The sequence below is a fragment of the Calidris pugnax genome, unplaced genomic scaffold (assembly GCF_001431845.1).
Source record: "Calidris pugnax isolate Ruff unplaced genomic scaffold, ASM143184v1 scaffold58, whole genome shotgun sequence".
Taxonomy (NCBI): domain Eukaryota; kingdom Metazoa; phylum Chordata; class Aves; order Charadriiformes; family Scolopacidae; genus Calidris; species Calidris pugnax.
The window spans coordinates 9,895,778-9,912,887 of record NW_015090868.1 but is presented as its reverse complement, the minus strand read 5'-3'; the positions used below and the strand labels follow the sequence as shown (position 1 = coordinate 9,912,887).

The window sequence follows — 17,110 nt, the reverse complement described above, 5'->3', positions numbered from 1 at the left end:
GTGTGATTTTTAAGGGGATTATAATCATAGAATGTTTTAGACCTATATTGATCTCCTCCAATAAGAGAGGATCGGATTATCTCGCGTTCTTTAATCACTTCCCCCTATCTGATCTGAACCCAAAGCCTTGCTATTCTGATCATGTTACACGTTCTCTGTAAAAATGCAAATAGCTGGGTAAAGCAATGGAGAATATTATCTACTCTTTTGTTTTAAATTACCATCGTGTAATTGATTCACACCTGTTTCTGCTGAAAATTTGTCAGCATATATACTTCTCAATTAGGAGAATACATATTATTCAGTTAAGTGTTCAATTAGGCTGCTATTAAGTTCAGTAGCACTTGTGAGCCTACATTAAATATTTACTTATTTTTCTGGATCACAATCTTGATAATAATGCCCATCTCATAGAGGTAACCTTAGAAAAGGATATAGAAATTAAAATACGTGATATGACAATAACAGATTTTTTCTTTTAAGTAAAGTCACTGAAACTGGATTATATACTTTTGGGCATAAGATAGAGTTTTAAACATAAGAGCAGACCCAAATCATCTGTCCAACCATATGCAAGTCAGAATTCTGACTTGTGGTACTTGAGAAATTACAGAGGATATAATAAAACTAAGAGAAAAATAAAAAAATAAAGCTTGAACTGGTGTCATGGCAACTCCCGTAGATCAGTTTACATTTTCTCTTTAGTACTGAGCTAGGCTGAAAAGCCCCAAAGATAGTAGACAATCTGTTGAGAGTTCTGCAGGAATCAGATGCTTGAACAACAAAGTGTGAATGTTTTATGGAAAATGACACTAAATTAGGTCTAGTCCATCTGACCAGACAAGGAGTATTTATAGTGGGAGGAAATCCAGAAGAAAAGCTTAAATCCAGGCTCTACCAGAATCACAGAATCTTCACAGTTGGAAGGGACCTTTGAGATCATCGAGTCCAACCACAAAAAAAACCCAACAAAGCACCAAAAAAACAACACACCAAAAAAACCACAAACAGACACAAATCAACACAATCTTGGCCACAATCTTGGGCACTAGAACATGCCCTGCAGAGCTTGAATGCTTGAGCTACCAGGAAAAAGGGAATTGTGTGTGTGTGGTGTGTGTGTGTGTCTCCCCGCCTCCCCCAGATCCTCCTGGGGCATATTACCTAAATTGGGGACAGGAAAGTGAAGCCCATTGCTCTGGAGTAACCCATTGCACAATGTTTACATTCCGCCAGCAGCTGACTAGAGGGACAACAGAATTATCTGGAATTCTTTCAAAACTCTGAAAGAGGAACCTTCACTGCATTTGCTTTTGTTGTGTGGCTACAGCAATTATTACTTACCCAGTGCTGGCTGACTCTAGTCCAGTTGCCTGTCTGACTCCTCCATGAGATACCTGTGCCAGCTGCAGTTGATTAGCTGGGCAATAAGGCATAAATTAATCTACAGCATTGTGAAGGGCACTAACAAATTCAAAGAGCTGGGAATGGAAGCGGATGTTTCAGAACTATGTGAGACAGAGAAAACCTGACATTATGATACAGTCTGTGTGTAGGTGGCATTCAGGGGAACTACCGACACAAGAAGAATTTGCTTAGAAGAAAAAAGGACTAGTCTGAGGTGAATTTTGCTTTAACAGATCCAAATGTTATTTCTCTCCGTGTTCTCCTGTAGAAAATGGTAGCATTATAAGCACACCTGGTTAGATTTTTAGCAGATACCAATGATTAGAAGCACCTTCATGGTTTTGCTGCACGTTGTTTGTGAGGGATCAAGAAATGTGTAGATATTATAATTGAAAAATATAACTTTTCTTTGTGACCTGGTAGAGGGCAGCTCTGTAGAGAGGGACCTGGTGGACAATAAATTGCCCATGAGTCAGAAATGTGCCCTTGTCTGGAGAACTGCGTCCAGAACTGGGCTCCCCAGTTCAAGACGAACAGGGAACTGCTGGAGAGAGTCCAGCAGAAGCTACGAAGATGGTCAGGGGACTGGAGCATCTCTCTGCTGAGGAAAGGCTGAGGGACCTGGGGCTGTTCAGCCTGGAGGAGAGCAGACTGAGAGGGGATCTCATCAATGCTGAGCAATATCTAAAGGGTGGGTGGCAAGAGGATGGGGCCAGACTCTTCTCAGTGGTGCCCAGTGACAGGACAAGGGACAATGGGCACAAGCTGGGACATGGGAAATTCCATCTCAACATGAGGAATAACTTAATTCCTTTGAGAGTGGCAGAGCCCTGGAAGAGGCTGCCCAGAGAAGGTGTTGAGTCTCCTCTGGAGACATTTGAACCCCACCTGGATTCATTCCTGTCCAACCTGCTCTGGGTGACCCTGCTTTGTCAGGGGTTGGACTAGACGATCTCCAGAGGTCCCTTCCATACCCTTCTGAGATTCTGTGAAAAGATGTTTTTCAACATTCTCATGAATATTGTGTACATGAATATAGCTTTCAAGCAAATACATCCAGTAAATACAGTGACAGTATTAGTCATTGGAAGAATCTAGGTGCATTGTTGATGAATTTTAACTTGCCATGTGATGAATGCAGTGAAATGCAATGAACTACGAGACAAAATAATTTGAACTGTAATGATCTACTGAAGAGCTAAAGAAACATTTACTGGCAGCTTTCATTCAGTAATGACCAATGAAAAGCATTTAGCACAAGTGCCAGAACACTTCTGAAGCCTCTGTCCAGAGATATCTGCAGGAAAAGGAGATTTAGATTAGGACCCCAACTTATTTAGGTGTCTGATTGCCAGCTGTGGTTGAGTCCAATCACACGTGACAATAGTTCAGGGGTTGTATCTGAAAAAGGATTTTGATATTTCAAATCTACGTCCAAAAATGCAGCCTAAAATACCGTCCTGACTGAGCTTCTAGACACTTTTATCCCACTTGAGCCCGTCTGGGACACAGCGAGAAGGCGGAAAGTTTCTGGAGATGCCTGATCTGGCTCCAATGAAAATGTAATAGTGCATTTTTTATGGTGTAAATTGGTCACAGAAGGACATTTTAGTTAACAAGGCAATGGTCAGAGCACTTGCCTAGGCAACAAGAAACTAGCACCAAGACATCTTACCACTTCTGTACCCCCAAGAGTTGGATTGCAGGATCATTTTTCTTTCAGTGCATTCCTTTACCAGTAGAATGCATCGCTTTTTGTTCTTTTTGTACCCTTCGGGGTGAGAAGAAGAGAAAAAAACCCTCTTTGATGCTAATTTTGAATTACATTTCGATGAAATTATTTTATTGAAGGGGTGTTATTGAATACCACCAGTACTTTAATACACGGCGTGACCATAATCATAGAATCATAGAATGGATAATCTGCACAGTATTATTCCTCTCCAGGCTGTCTAGCAGCCTATGATAGTGTTAAATGGTTAAGGTTAGTGTAATTATGAATCTTATGCTGAATATGAAAATCATTTCTTTTGATGGCAACGCATAAAAAACTATTCCTGGCACTTGCTCACATACAAATTGTAAAACTGTGTTATTTTAGGTTTTATATGTCACCATCACATAAAATCCATCTCACAATGCTGTGAAATACTAACATTGTAGCATCTGAGACTTTGCCCTGTATCACCTTATAAATATTTGTTATGTGAAATTTAGTTCATTTCTGGAAAATTGACTTGAGCTGGGGAGCACTGAAAGCATCAGCTGCACAAGTTCAACCTTAATGGCATTCTTTGACCCCTAAAACATCTCTCACTCCTGGCAATAAATAAGTGAATTTTACTGTAATAATTTTGCTGTATTGTAACTTTCTCCAGTGGTGTGGGACCACTCCAGGCTAAGAGGAAGGGAGGTACACTGTCAGGTCAGGAAGAGAGCAGACTGTGTCAATTAGGTGGCCAGGGGAGGATGTCTAGGTTCTCTGTTGAAGGCTCTGCCCCAATCCCTGAGGTGTGAGCTATCAGCATGACATATGTTACATTTCTCTCTTTACAAAAAAATTAAAGTAGTTTCATTAACTTGTAAAGTTTTTCAGATTAATTTGATGGATTCTAAAGGGAGGAACAGAAGCTCTGTATATTTTTTCCGGTAACCAAACCCCTCTCCCATTAAAGGATCTTATTTTAAGTGGGAGAAAATAAGACTGGGAGAAAAAACTTGAGTTGGATAAAAAAATGGTTGCTTGAAGATGTGCAAGAAACAGTGGGAAAGGGAAATAAATTTGATAAGGAATCAGGGAGCAGGGTAGGAATTTGAGGTTAGCTGGGCAGATCGACCATAAAAGGCAGGTAAGAAAGTGGGAACAAAAACTGCAGAATGAGCTCAGGCACGTACATATGAGTAAGGGGTGGTGAAGACAGACAGTATTGATTGTTAAAAGAAATTAGAGGAAGATCTGGGATGGAAAGATTGAACTCAGTGACTGGACAAAACAACGTGGGATATTAAACTGGTATTAGAAAGAGAGAAAAGATTGTCATGGGAATCCGAGGGATTAGAACAGCTATTTCAACGGAAGGAAATTACATGGATAAAAAATTGGTTAAGAGCAGAATAAGACATTTGATGGCTACAAAGTGGGCAGATGTAGCCAGTGGTCCTGAGTCTCAACCGTTCCTTAAATGACCACTGGAATTTATGAATCTCATGCGCTAGAGAATATAATTTCCTAAATACAGAGATACATTTTAGCAGCACCTTAGCATGATTTTCTGGTCTCTCTCCAGTGCTGGAACTCCTGTGCTATGAAATTAAGGGTTTCCAACCAACAGTTCTAGATGATGGCATTCCAATTCTCGTCTTGCTTCCAAAGAAAATTGAGGTCATAGAGTTGCATTGTGTCTAACACCTTTTTAACCAACTGGTCAATGTCTAGCATTTTTTTCAGGGAGGAAGTGATCTCCTTTTGCTATGTATTTTGTGAAGTGCAATGACTGGTCAAGAATACAGAATACAGTTTGTCCCTTTGCCCATCGGGCAGCAGATGCCTAGTGGTGTTTCTGAAACGTATTTGTCCCTCTCAGCTACCAAAAGACCTTTGAGATGCAGTTTCTGGTTTTGAAAACACTGTTCAGCTTCATTTCAAAACTCTGTATTCTGTAGATAAGCAAAGAAAGACTAAAAATAAAAACATTATAAGGTTGATTATGAATTGTACTTCTCATGTTGTACATAATTGTATGCTTCCTTGCATAGCAATTGAAATGTTTTAATATTTAAATACTCTGTAGGCTTCCACTATAAAGCCCACTAGTTAGACTTTCCTAGATTGTTGTGGGGAACCAAGTGTTTTCTTGGCAGCAGACTAATAATTTTTCACATATTTTTTTAGAAGACAGCCAGTGAAATAATTTGCCCCCTTTCATGTGGTTGGCAAAGGCCTAAAATACAATGTAGCAACAGAAGAGAGGGAATAACAAAAGGCAGAAGTACCTAAATCAGCGAAGAGAATGTAGTCAAATCGTTGCTTTTTCCTTCATTTTTCACAAAATATTGATTGCATACTTAATAAAGTGGTTTCCTCCTTCTTCAACTTTGTTTATTCCTTGGCTCCTTCTGAGACTGGGATTACAGGGAATGGGCTGCTTGGCAGGAGTTTTCTCCTGTTAGAGGTTATCTCGCAATCGGAGTAACGCTCGGTTCTCGGCTCACCGAAAATATGCTTCCCTGAGCTTGAGACAAGCATTAGGAGAGCTAGAGAAAAATCAGCTCCGTGCTCTCCCACTGTCTTGAAAAATCTCTACGGTTTTATTCCCAGGAGCACAGAGTGATTTGTATCAAATTTATTCATTTCAGACCACCACAGAGTGGAATAAATGTTTTTTCCATAAAGTATGTGCACTTAGTGCTCCCACTTCACAGTCTCCCATGTAAACAGCAACCGATCTGTTCAAGTATCCCTCCCTTCCAACTGTCCCATTGACTCTCTTTCCTCACAAATTACACAGCTCACATCTGGTGCCTCAGCCTTGGGAGCTCTGCCACGCACTGCTGTATCTATCCTTGCTTTTTTGACAGAACCTTTTTCTTCTACCAGCTTTCAAGCTTCAACGCATGCTTTTTTACGTGTTGTGATAAATACACACTTTAATTGCTGCCTTGTGCCAAGGTCAGAGACAAACAGGGAGCTGTTGCTCTGGCTCTGACAGCTCTTTAAAGCTTTACTCGTACAATTCAGCACCAACAACACCTATGTCCTCTGCAGGGCATCCCTGAAAAATTGTGGAAAATAAACTCAAATGAAATACGTTATTTTTTTCAAGTTAGGAATGTTACTGGCCACAGCAGTTTGTATAAATTATATTTGTAACTCAAGAGATGTGTTTCAATTTCTACAGAGGCCCATAGTGGATATATTCTATGTGATTTTTAAAGGGGATTATAATCATAGAATGTTTTAGACCTATATTGATCTCCTCCAATAAGAGAGGATTGGATTATTTTGCCTTCTTTAATCACTTCCCCCTATCTGATCTGAACCCAAAGCCTTGCTATTCTGATCATGTTACACGTTCTCTGTAAAAATGCAAATAGCTGGGTAAAGCAATGGAGAATATTATCTACTCTTTTGTTTTAAATTACCATCGTGTAATTGATTCACACCTGTTTCTGCTGAAAATTTGTCAGCATATATACTTCTCAATTAGGAGAATACATATTATTCAGTTAAGTGTTCAATTAGGCTGCTATTAAGTTCAGTAGCACTTGTGAGCCTACATTAAATATTTACTTATTTTTCTGGATCACAATCTTGATAATAATGCCCATCTCATAGAGGTAACCTTAGAAAAGGATATAGAAATTAAAATACGTGATATGACTTTCAGACAAAGTATTAGGAGATTAGTGAGGTAGTTGCTTTTTTTATAGTGTGAAGCCAGTTTTGTGTGTCTCTGTTCACTCAGGTTTTGCTCTGGTAAACTGTAAATAACAAAACTTGTCAGATCTGAATATCCAAATGCTATTATTTTGACATGTTGCCTTGTTAGGGTAAAATAAATAAATAAATAAATGATGATAGGTTTTCCTTGCACTAAGGAGGGTGGAAATATAATGTGTACTCATAGAACTGCTCTAGTAAGTCACTTGTCATAGCAAATTTATGCTTCTGTTAAACTAAATGTAATATTTTCCCTTTAAATAACATAAACAAATTCTTAAGATGCTAAGTTTATTTTCCACTTAAGGCAGACAAGGAGAGCTAAGGCTTCCATAGTGATAAAGTATATTTTAAGTGGATTTTAGTATCATATGGGGAATATTTGTAAAAGGTGCTGTACTTCAATCCAACTCAGAAAAGGTTTTCTATGGTCTTTGAAGCAAAGTATTTCTATTTCACAAATGGGTGCTAACCATAACATAACAGCATCAAGGGCACTGTGGCAATCTAATCTCACATGTCAAGTGATGTTTATGACACTAATTGATCCGTTATACAAACAGCAGTGATTCTTTGGCTTTTCAAGATAAATAAGTCATAGTAATCCTTGTATTTAGTACGACAAAGGTCTGGAGAAATGCTGCACATATGCTGTGGAATGTGAAAATATAATTCACGGGGAAAAGGCTTGTTATAATCTAACAAATACCTCATATACGTATTTGGCAGATTCAGGGGGCGGCAGGAGATGCTCTGTACCCCTGCATTTGGCTATAAACACAGCCTTCCATTTCTCTGCCAATACTGGCATACTTCAGAATTCAGTCTGATCTTATTGTCTGTACCCCTGCATTTGGCTATAAACACAGTCCTCCATTTCTCTGCCAATCTTATTTTCATAGGGAAAATACAGTTTCTAAGAAAGTATCTCAGTCCACACCTTCTTACAAACTTTTTTGCTATTTCTTACACTAAAGACGTCAGAGTGAAAAAAATTCTGGGACGCTTTGTGAAAAGGCAGCTCATTCCCGAGTATCTGTGATTAAAGCAGTAAAACTTTCAGGAATAACTCTTTATTGCAATCAATTGTTTGTCACAAAGAAAATGTAGTGCTTTTATTCAACAGTCTCTACATGAAGCAGCCCAAAATGTGGGCACTTACGGCTAATACTTTATCTATTTTCAGTTTAGAGACTGATGCAGTTTGCTCTTAGCTTCATTTTGCAGTTTAGCACTCATGAAGTCACCTATTGAAAATTATTACAAAAATTGAATATTACAATATTATGAATTAATGCGTATTGCCATTGATATTGGTAGATCAAGGAGCAGTTCCTTCACCAGGAAGCAAGTGATAAGTGTGAATTATCACCACGTAGACCAGGATGCCCAGCAAGCAAAGGTACAAAGTATCTGAAGAAAGCTCAGGACCCTGAAGGAGCTCCCCAGGAAGCAAGTGATAAGTGTGAATTATCACCACGTAATGCCCAACAAGCAAAGGTATAAAGTCAGTATCTGAAGAAAGCTCAGGACCCTGAGGGAGCTCTCAGCCTTTAGTAGCCCTGCCTCATCCCCCCACACTGCCCACAGCCTACAAATACCATTTTTTGGGAGAGTAAATGGTTAAATCAGTCCTGGAATTGAATCTATCATGACTACAGGTCATCATTTCACTAGAAAATTGCAAACCTAGTGCTGAAAGCAGCTAACCAAGTGATGCAAGAGCCCTAGCTGCCCGTAGACAACATGCAAGAAAATCAACATGTATAAGAAATTCCAAACCATAAACATATCATTTTCTGTACATATATTTTTTTCTTGATAATATATTTAATGAGTCAAAATAATTTGGAACCTGTATTTTTTGTACCCAAAAACCAGCATGAAAGCTCAAGCGTACGCACACTTTGTAAATACCCAACCCAATGAGATGGGGTGAGTGATTTTCTTTTCATAGTCTGAAAGTATCCATTATCATATCCTAATAACCCATCCACTCTCTTACCACAAATAACCTATAAGTAAATGAATAAAATTCATTTCAATTATTTGTAGATGATACAGTCCAAGAACCTGCATTATCATGGGACTCTCTGAACAACCCGAAGTGAACTCGTCATTCACATACCCAGAAGGAAAACCAGATTTCTACCAGATTGAAAAATATAATCCTACCAAACATATGACACATTTGTATAAAATATTAGTGGAAAAGAGGAAAATAACCATTGTTGTGGAACTGCAAAACATTTTTAAGGTACTTACACCACCTGCAGGCTTCAAGAATGAATAAAAGAAAAGGCAATCTGTCTTTTCCTCTGTGCTTAACAGTATTTCCTATTATATTTTCCCTTACATTTATAATTGCTTCTTGTAACTAAGCTTATTATTATTATATCTTTATGTATCCTTTTCCATTTTAGTTTTCTATATTGTAAAAAAGTGGAATTTATGATAAAATAACACAGCAGATACTGTAGAATAATCTGTTTCTGGATTGCACTTTTCTACATTTTGCTATTTTAAATTTTTATATAAACTCTTTAAGCTACAATTACTTCAATAATCATCCTGGGAAAAGCAACAAGGGCATTTCAACAATTTATCTGACTGAGATTTATGTCTCGTGTTTACCTGCATTTCTTTTAAAATATTGATGGATTTCGTTGAAAACCTGTTTGATTTTTGGACACTTCTTGACTTCGGTTTTCACTATGGCCAAAAATACATCCCCAAATTAACTACTTCTTATATAAAAGCCGTTGAGCTCCTGTCACTGAAAATGGAGTTTATTTATTTTCCTTTTCTATGAATTTTCTGAGATTGTTATTTGACAAAGGCAAATGTCTTTTTCCAAACAGATCATTTTATGTGTGTGTAAACAACTAAAGAGAACATCCATGTACCATATGTAGATTGAATATAAATTAAGTGCACTGAGAATGCCCTGTTCCTACTTTCCAAAAGTCTCGTTTTTGAGTAGACACAATATCCTCATTAATTCCAGATGCTGGAGAAAGAGAGATAGTCTCTAAGGCAGCCAGACTCCCAGTGGGATGTATGTAGAAGTTAATTCCAGAGAGGTGATGCTGAGGAGTATGGATGTAAGGATACGAAAGAGAAACTTGGGGAAAGAAAATGATGGGAAGAATTGAAGAATTTCAGAACAAGCTGAAAATTCCACATTATTGCAAGAAAAGCATGTTGTAGAAACATGAAAACAATGCAATAAACTGTTCTGCTACAAATGTCACAGAAAAAGGTAGTAGTGGATGGTGAAAATGTAGCATCAGCACACAGTTATTTCAAATTATCAGTTCTAGGGGGTATCAAAAATAATTCCAAAAGTAGTCTGCTCCTGACATCAAATCACAAATCTGAAGATCCTCAATTTCTTTTGGGTAAACCCTAAACTTTTTCCGAGCTCCTGGCATAGAGATGTGATGAAACAACATTTTAAAGAAGTGAAAGTGGTCATCGTGGCTGCCAAGAAGCGTAGCAGAGCTACCAACGTGGATTTCATGAGTTATTTGTCAAAAGCAGAGTAATTTCTTAGGGTATTTTGAAACTATAATTAGTAACTTTTGAACTATTTCTGTCTAGTTCACCTCACTGGGAAATACCCATTTAGAGCAGCCGTATGAAACAGTGGCCAACAGACTGGTAAATACAGATTTCCCGTCACACTACTTTAGGACATCTAAAGTCCTGAAATACATCAAATAAAGCAATATTTCATAAACTGTCCATTGGGGCATGTCTGGAGAGTGCAAAAAGTTGGGTTTCCCACATCTATTTGAAGGGCTTTCAGCTTGGATTTCTTCCAGAGTTTCCTTTTTGTTTTGCCAAAATTAACTATGGCATCGGCCCATTCAACATCATTTCTCTTACCCTGGTTTGGGCAGCTACTGAGGCTGGGAAAAATGCTGCTGGTTAATTCCAAAAGTAGGAAATCCATAAAAGTAGATAATAAACATTATATTTTCTAAGTTAAATAGTGTTTTTATTTATTTAACTAACCCATTATTTAAATTTGATTACTTGACTCAGCCTGTAAGCAGGCTTACCACAGGCTAGAGACGAGAATTTATCCTTGTAGTCAGCAAATCCCTGTTCAAAACACATAAATTCTGCTGCAAATTCACAGAAATTCAGTCCCCTTCAAGACAAATGAAAGCAATCTGATTTTTTTTTATATGCCTGACAAACAGGTATCTAAAAACAGGTATTAGGTCATTGGGCTACAAACTGCCTCCATCTGCTTTGTGCACAGAGTACGTTGCTTATATTACTTGAAGTCAGCTCCAGTAATACAATAAATGGATAAGATTGACATTAATATGCAAATTAGCCCACATCCATAATATTCTGTTTTTTTCATATGATTTGGTGTTGAAATAGAATCAGTTCATTCAGAAACCAGTTTAATTATATATGCAATTCCATCTATATTTCCCAGGACCACTGTGCCAAGTGCTCTGTGGCTTTTGAAGAACAAAACCAAAAGGATTTAATTTTTGCCTAGAAATGAAACTGACTAAATATCATAGAATCATAGAATCATAGAATGGTTTGGGTTGGAAGGGACCTTAAAGATCATGTAGTTCCAACCCCCCTGCCCTGGGCAGGGACACCTCCCACTAGAGCAGGTTGCCCGAAGCCCCATCCAGCCTGGCCTATTTATATGATAAATATAATCATTCGCTCCTTTAAAATGGGCTGAAAATAATATAAAATACCCCAACCCTGCTGGATTTGGAATAATTTTTTTTTTTAAGTCTAGTATGGTATCCTGAATGTCATTACTTCCTACGCAAAAGTTAAAGCAGCAGCCACTTTAAAAATACAAGATGCCCTTTAAATATTTTGGATGAAGCCAGACATGAAATGTTTCTTCTGTTTCATAAAACTAAGGATGTACAACAGTTCTAAATAAAGCTTTCCATTAATTCAGTGAAAAAAACCTAAGGATTATTCTTCGTACCATCATAAATGCCACTGCACAGATCCAATAAATGACAACCACAGGTCAAGGAGCAGGGGTGGAAAGCAAATTTTTTTACCAGTTCTGGGTAAAAAAATTCCTACTTGAGCCTACTTGAACCATTTTTCTTTACTGAAATATCAACTAAACACCATTGGGTTTTTTACCTGCAGATTCAGAGATATTGTTGCTAAAAGTTTTTGACCAAAAGCCTGTACAGGTGTGTTTCACCATTGCCTTTATTTTGGGAGGTGGCTCTATTGTAACACAGAGAACTAAACCAATCCCAGAACCTTTTCTTTGGGCTCTGGAAAGCTCTTCATCCAGTTAAACCATCCCCAGATTTGGGGCTTCCACGTCGTACCAAAGTCCCGTTCAGAGGTGGGTTGGGAGTGTTATAACTACACATTTCTGATGCTCATGAAGTTCCCTCTTCAGAGCAAACCACGACCACTGCAGGGTCTCACATCACTGCAGCCTAAAGCCAACACATCTTCCTAAACCCCAGTCTTTGCAAACCACGACCACTGCAGGGTCTCACATCACTGCAGCCTAAAGCCAACACATCTTCCTAAACCACACTTTACTCACAGGCTAAAGAGAACTTGGAAGAGTTTGTGTAACATTGCCCCCTGGTGAATTTTCTTGTAATATTTCTATTATTTAAAAACTTAAAATGCATTTTTACTACTGTTATTGTTGTATTACATGATGACTAAACACAATTCCTTTAATAACAATAAATCTCTATTCACTTAAAGGCAAAATACTCAAATTCCACTGAAGAGGAAAAGGTAGAATACTCTGAAGTTATTTCTTACTATTTCTTATGAATCTCATATTTCTTATTCATCTCATCAGTGAGATTTCCAATAGCCCAGTGCTCTAAACACACAAACACTTTCATACTTCAGGTCTTATCATTAAAAAAAATTTAAACTGACCCATATTTTTACATAATATCATTGGACAAGGCATAAAACTGAGCACCTCATTAACCAGACCACAAGAAAATAAAGGAATAAATAGTTCTATTGAAGAAAACATAATTAAATAGATGTAAATTATAAGCTGAATTTTGGCAGGACATGAAACACTGCAGCTATAATTCTACATACAAGAGTTAGGGTCATTTTAATGGCTCGGAGGAGGATTATGCCTTACAGCAGGAATTACTCTGAATTCCATCCACTGCCTATAACAGGTTTCTGCTGGGCTTTTGGTGGTTGACTCCATCCGGAATATTAGGTAAGGGACAAACATCTCAGAAGTGCTGGAAATCCAACACCCTTTATTTAGTTACCCGTGTTATTTAAACAATTTCCTGGGGTAGAAAGAATCAGTCCCTTCAGATATGTAAATGTGATCTCTTTTCTGTAAGCAATCTTGTCCCAGGTAAAATAATTCTAATATGTAATGATAAATATTCACAACTCTCCCTTCCCCTATATTTAGGTAAAATTTATAGATCACTTACCTGGTTAACGACAAATTCTCAGTCTTTGTGGAAACGAGTAACTGCAGCAACCTGTCACAACAGGAAACAATAAATTGATTTTTACATATAAATATGTGTAAATGTATCTATATACACACACACATACATATAAAGTCATCACACAAAATTTGTTTGAAAGTAAAACAAGTTTTCCATTGGATTGTGCTCATTTTTTCCCTCCCTTTTAAAGACGTTAGTATTTTACTTTTTACCTAAAAATGGAAGCTCTTGTGGAAAGCCATTTGGCACCCAGGTGGCAGTACTGCCACAGAGGAGGCAGCACCGACACCTCAAAGCCCTCGCTGTGGTCCCAGTCCCTGCGTGGGCATGGAGCCAGTCTGCCAGATGGCCACCAGCACCGGCGGCCACGTGCCCTCGCACGGGCCCGTGCATCTCCTGCATTTGCCTGGGGAAAAGCTTTCATCCAAGATTGTCCAAACAGCTGTTCATTCTGAGCTTCTAGCCGTATTGTTAAGAAGAGATGTCAATACTAATCCATTTCGGAGCCAGATTAATTATTTTAAAAAGGAAAAGTGAAGCAGCTTTTTGGCTGGTGGAGCGTGAGCGGAGAAAAGTTGGTGTCAACATCATAAGGGTCTCAGCTCCAGGTTTCAAGAGAAAAAAAAACTGAGAAGCTGTGGTTATTTGGGATAAAACAAGGGAGAAAAGGGATGTTATCCTCAACAACCCCAAATACAGATGAGCGTTCATTTAGCGTGATACCCCAGCTGGGTGCCAGTACGTTGTGGCCACTGTGACCAAGTGGTGGCTACTTGGACAACCACTCTTCCATGTAACAGTTCTTAGAGGGATCACGCTCTCCGCCTTCCAGTCTCAATTTCTGGTGGTTTCTTTGTTATATCCTTTTCCTAAATATCCCCCACAGTGAAGGGGATGGGGAGAAAAGGGGAGGTGACAATCGGAGGGTGACAAGCCGTCAGGTGCTCGCAGGGCCTTGATATCGAACCTAATCCCACCTCCTCTGCAGCAACAGGAAGGAGATGAATAAATCAGCACCAAGTTTTCTGGTATTCCAGAATGTCCTTTCTCTTTGGCACAAATCAGGACCTGGAGTCCTACAGCAGAAGATGAAAAGGCCAGAGCTTTTCCCATTGACTGTTTATTTAGCTGAAATTCCGTATGACCAAAATCCTAGAGATGAGACGTGGGTCTGTGAGCTTCCAAATCCTGGGGCTTTCAGACCATCAGCTCATACACTTAGACAGCTGACTAATTAAACCCTTAATTTACTGACCTCGTATCACCACTTAATTGACAAAAAAGGCTGCACTCGTCATTTGTGATTATGTATATTGATTCCTTCCAAAACAGAGTTATTTGATACTAGAAAAGGTGACAACATCACTGAATTAAAGACTAGAAATCCAATGTAGATGTTTCTCTGTACCTCTAATAATTTTCCTCCTAATTTATATATATATTGGCTTCCCAGTTACTTATATTCCATGTTGAACCCGTGTTCTTTACATTTGCAGACTAAATCTGATCTGCACTAAAAAAGGCCCTATTTAGTTATTTTTCAAAGATGGATTGAGAAAGGAGTAGTATGTTTCAGTCAGAAGACATCCTTCTAGGCCAGGCTCTGTTTTAATCCTTTCTTTCCAGTGGTAATCTTTTAGGGGGGTACTATACAATCTGCACTAAGAAGCAAAATTAATAGAAGCAGAAAAGTGACAGTATTTTCATTTTTAAAACACCAGTTCTTTGGGGAAATGAAGGTTTGATGCTTATCTTTTATAGCAGCTGGATTTCCGTTGCGTGCTGCTGACACAATGTTGGCCACCAGTTGGAAGACGTGGGTTCCATTCGATGGAAATGTTATTTTAGTTTAATGGCCCACCAACAGCTTTTAAAATGAGTGTTTAAAAACAAACAAAAAAACCTGCTCCTCCAGAACTGCTTTATCAAATAAGCTCATGCTACCAGGCGGGAAATGTTCAGGTAAAGAAAGAGGGAAGTATTTCCAAGTTTCCTTTATATCAATTTTAAATTATATTTGCTCTGTTAAACACTTGAATGCTGATGTATGACGTAATCACATCATAGAGTTTAATGTGAATAAAGAGTGACCTCTGGGAAAATAATGGACTTTGGGAAAATATCCATCAATAAGTACATAAAATGTATGTTCCTTTCCCATTGAATTAATTCACATGGCCTTCACTGAATTTCCATGAGATCACATCCCATTCCAGTTTGGATTGACAAGCAAAAAAGTTTTTACACATGACACTATCGCTTTAAAAGCCTCTTTAAGGTGTGTAGAAATGGCCCAGGCAGTGAGTGGAAACACATTTCAGAGGACTCAATCCTTTCTGCATGATGTCAGAAGTCTTTTTGCCACCTATCGTCTTAATATTCCTTGACAACTCATTCAAGCAGTTACAAATAAACTCTCCACATCAAAACCTGGGGTATCCAGTGTTTTGTTCTGTTGTGAAAGAATTACATATTAGTCTGCTAATTACAGATTAGTCTGGTAGAACCTTTGGCTCCTATCTCCCTAATTTTCTAAAGGCAACATTTTCTATTGTAACTCATTATTATTTGTTTCCTTGACAATCTTTCTCATCCAGCCCTCCAGGCACAAATGTCTCGGGACTTGGCAGCCCTAAAATATTTCTCACCAAAAAAAGTCAGTTATTAACATTTTGTTAATTCTCTCCGTATTGGTGTCAACTCAGCAAGCGGGGGAAAAAAAGGTGTCAGTAATTCTCCTGCTGCTTGAGGAAAGGGAGTGTAGAGGTACCTGCAGATATTCCTATATATGTACATACTACAAAATATATTAACATTTTGTTAATTCTCTCCGTATTGATGTCAACTCAGCAAGTGGTACCTGTATATACACCTGCAGATATTCCTATATATTTACATACTACAAAATGTTCTGTGCTGTTATTTGGGCAGTTTTACTTCCAGTAAAGCAGAGTAATGTTTGGTCCTCTGCATTATACTCAGCTTGAATACAAAACAACTCAATAAAGTCATTTGGACAACTTCAACAAGTCTCTGAAGTGTCTTTTATGCCAAGCACACTCCCATCCCTTTACCCAGGCTTCTGCATGGACTATTCTACACTCCTACCACAATTTTATTTTAGTTCCCAAAATGAAACCACTATGATCAAAAAACCCTTGGGAAAAAAGGTGGTATGTAGGTATAAGAAATTCAAAATTTACTCAAAGGCCAAAGAACTTTCATACGTAGATTGGTTTTCTTCTAATATTATAGTTGTTCATCATTATTTTAATGTCTAATAAATAGAAAAACTTTCTCCCTTTTCTCAGTATTTGATAATTTATGCTTATAATTTGTTAATTTATACTTATAATTTATACTTAGAGATAATCACATGCTATTTCACATAAAGTAGCTCTTTTACCTCATTTAATGTGATGAAAAACATTCCCATGCTCAACTTAAAAGATTGCATGCACTCTAAATAATCCTTATACATGCAGCATTTTCCAGTTCAGTCTCCACATCTACATTCCCTTCTGATATTTTTAATTTCAAGCACTCTGAATGGTTTCTTTGTGGGAAACTGTAGACTCAGATAATCTATGTACGTGCAGGTATTCTGCTAATTCTACATTTTTTAGATTTATCTGTTTCTTCTCTAAACAAATAAGGTTTTTACAACTCAAAAGGCAGCATTTTAAATCCCAGTATATCAACCAAATTGAACAAAACAAATACAAAAATAAGAAATGCAAACCTGAGCAAAGTTACAGTGATTTAGAAGTTCGTCTGGAAT

The 17,110-nt window shown here is 38.0% G+C and overlaps 1 long non-coding RNA gene across 1 annotated transcript in view; it reads right to left on the bottom strand.

Moving 5' to 3' along the window:
• Positions 1–13,360, bottom strand: part of LOC106890012 — an 88,832-nt gene extending 75,472 nt beyond the window's left edge. The window contains exon 1 of the long non-coding RNA XR_001412446.1: positions 13,309–13,360. This is a non-coding gene — a long non-coding RNA (uncharacterized LOC106890012). The remainder of the gene's footprint in view (positions 1–13,308) is intronic.
• Positions 13,361–17,110: the final 3,750 nt, after the last annotated feature.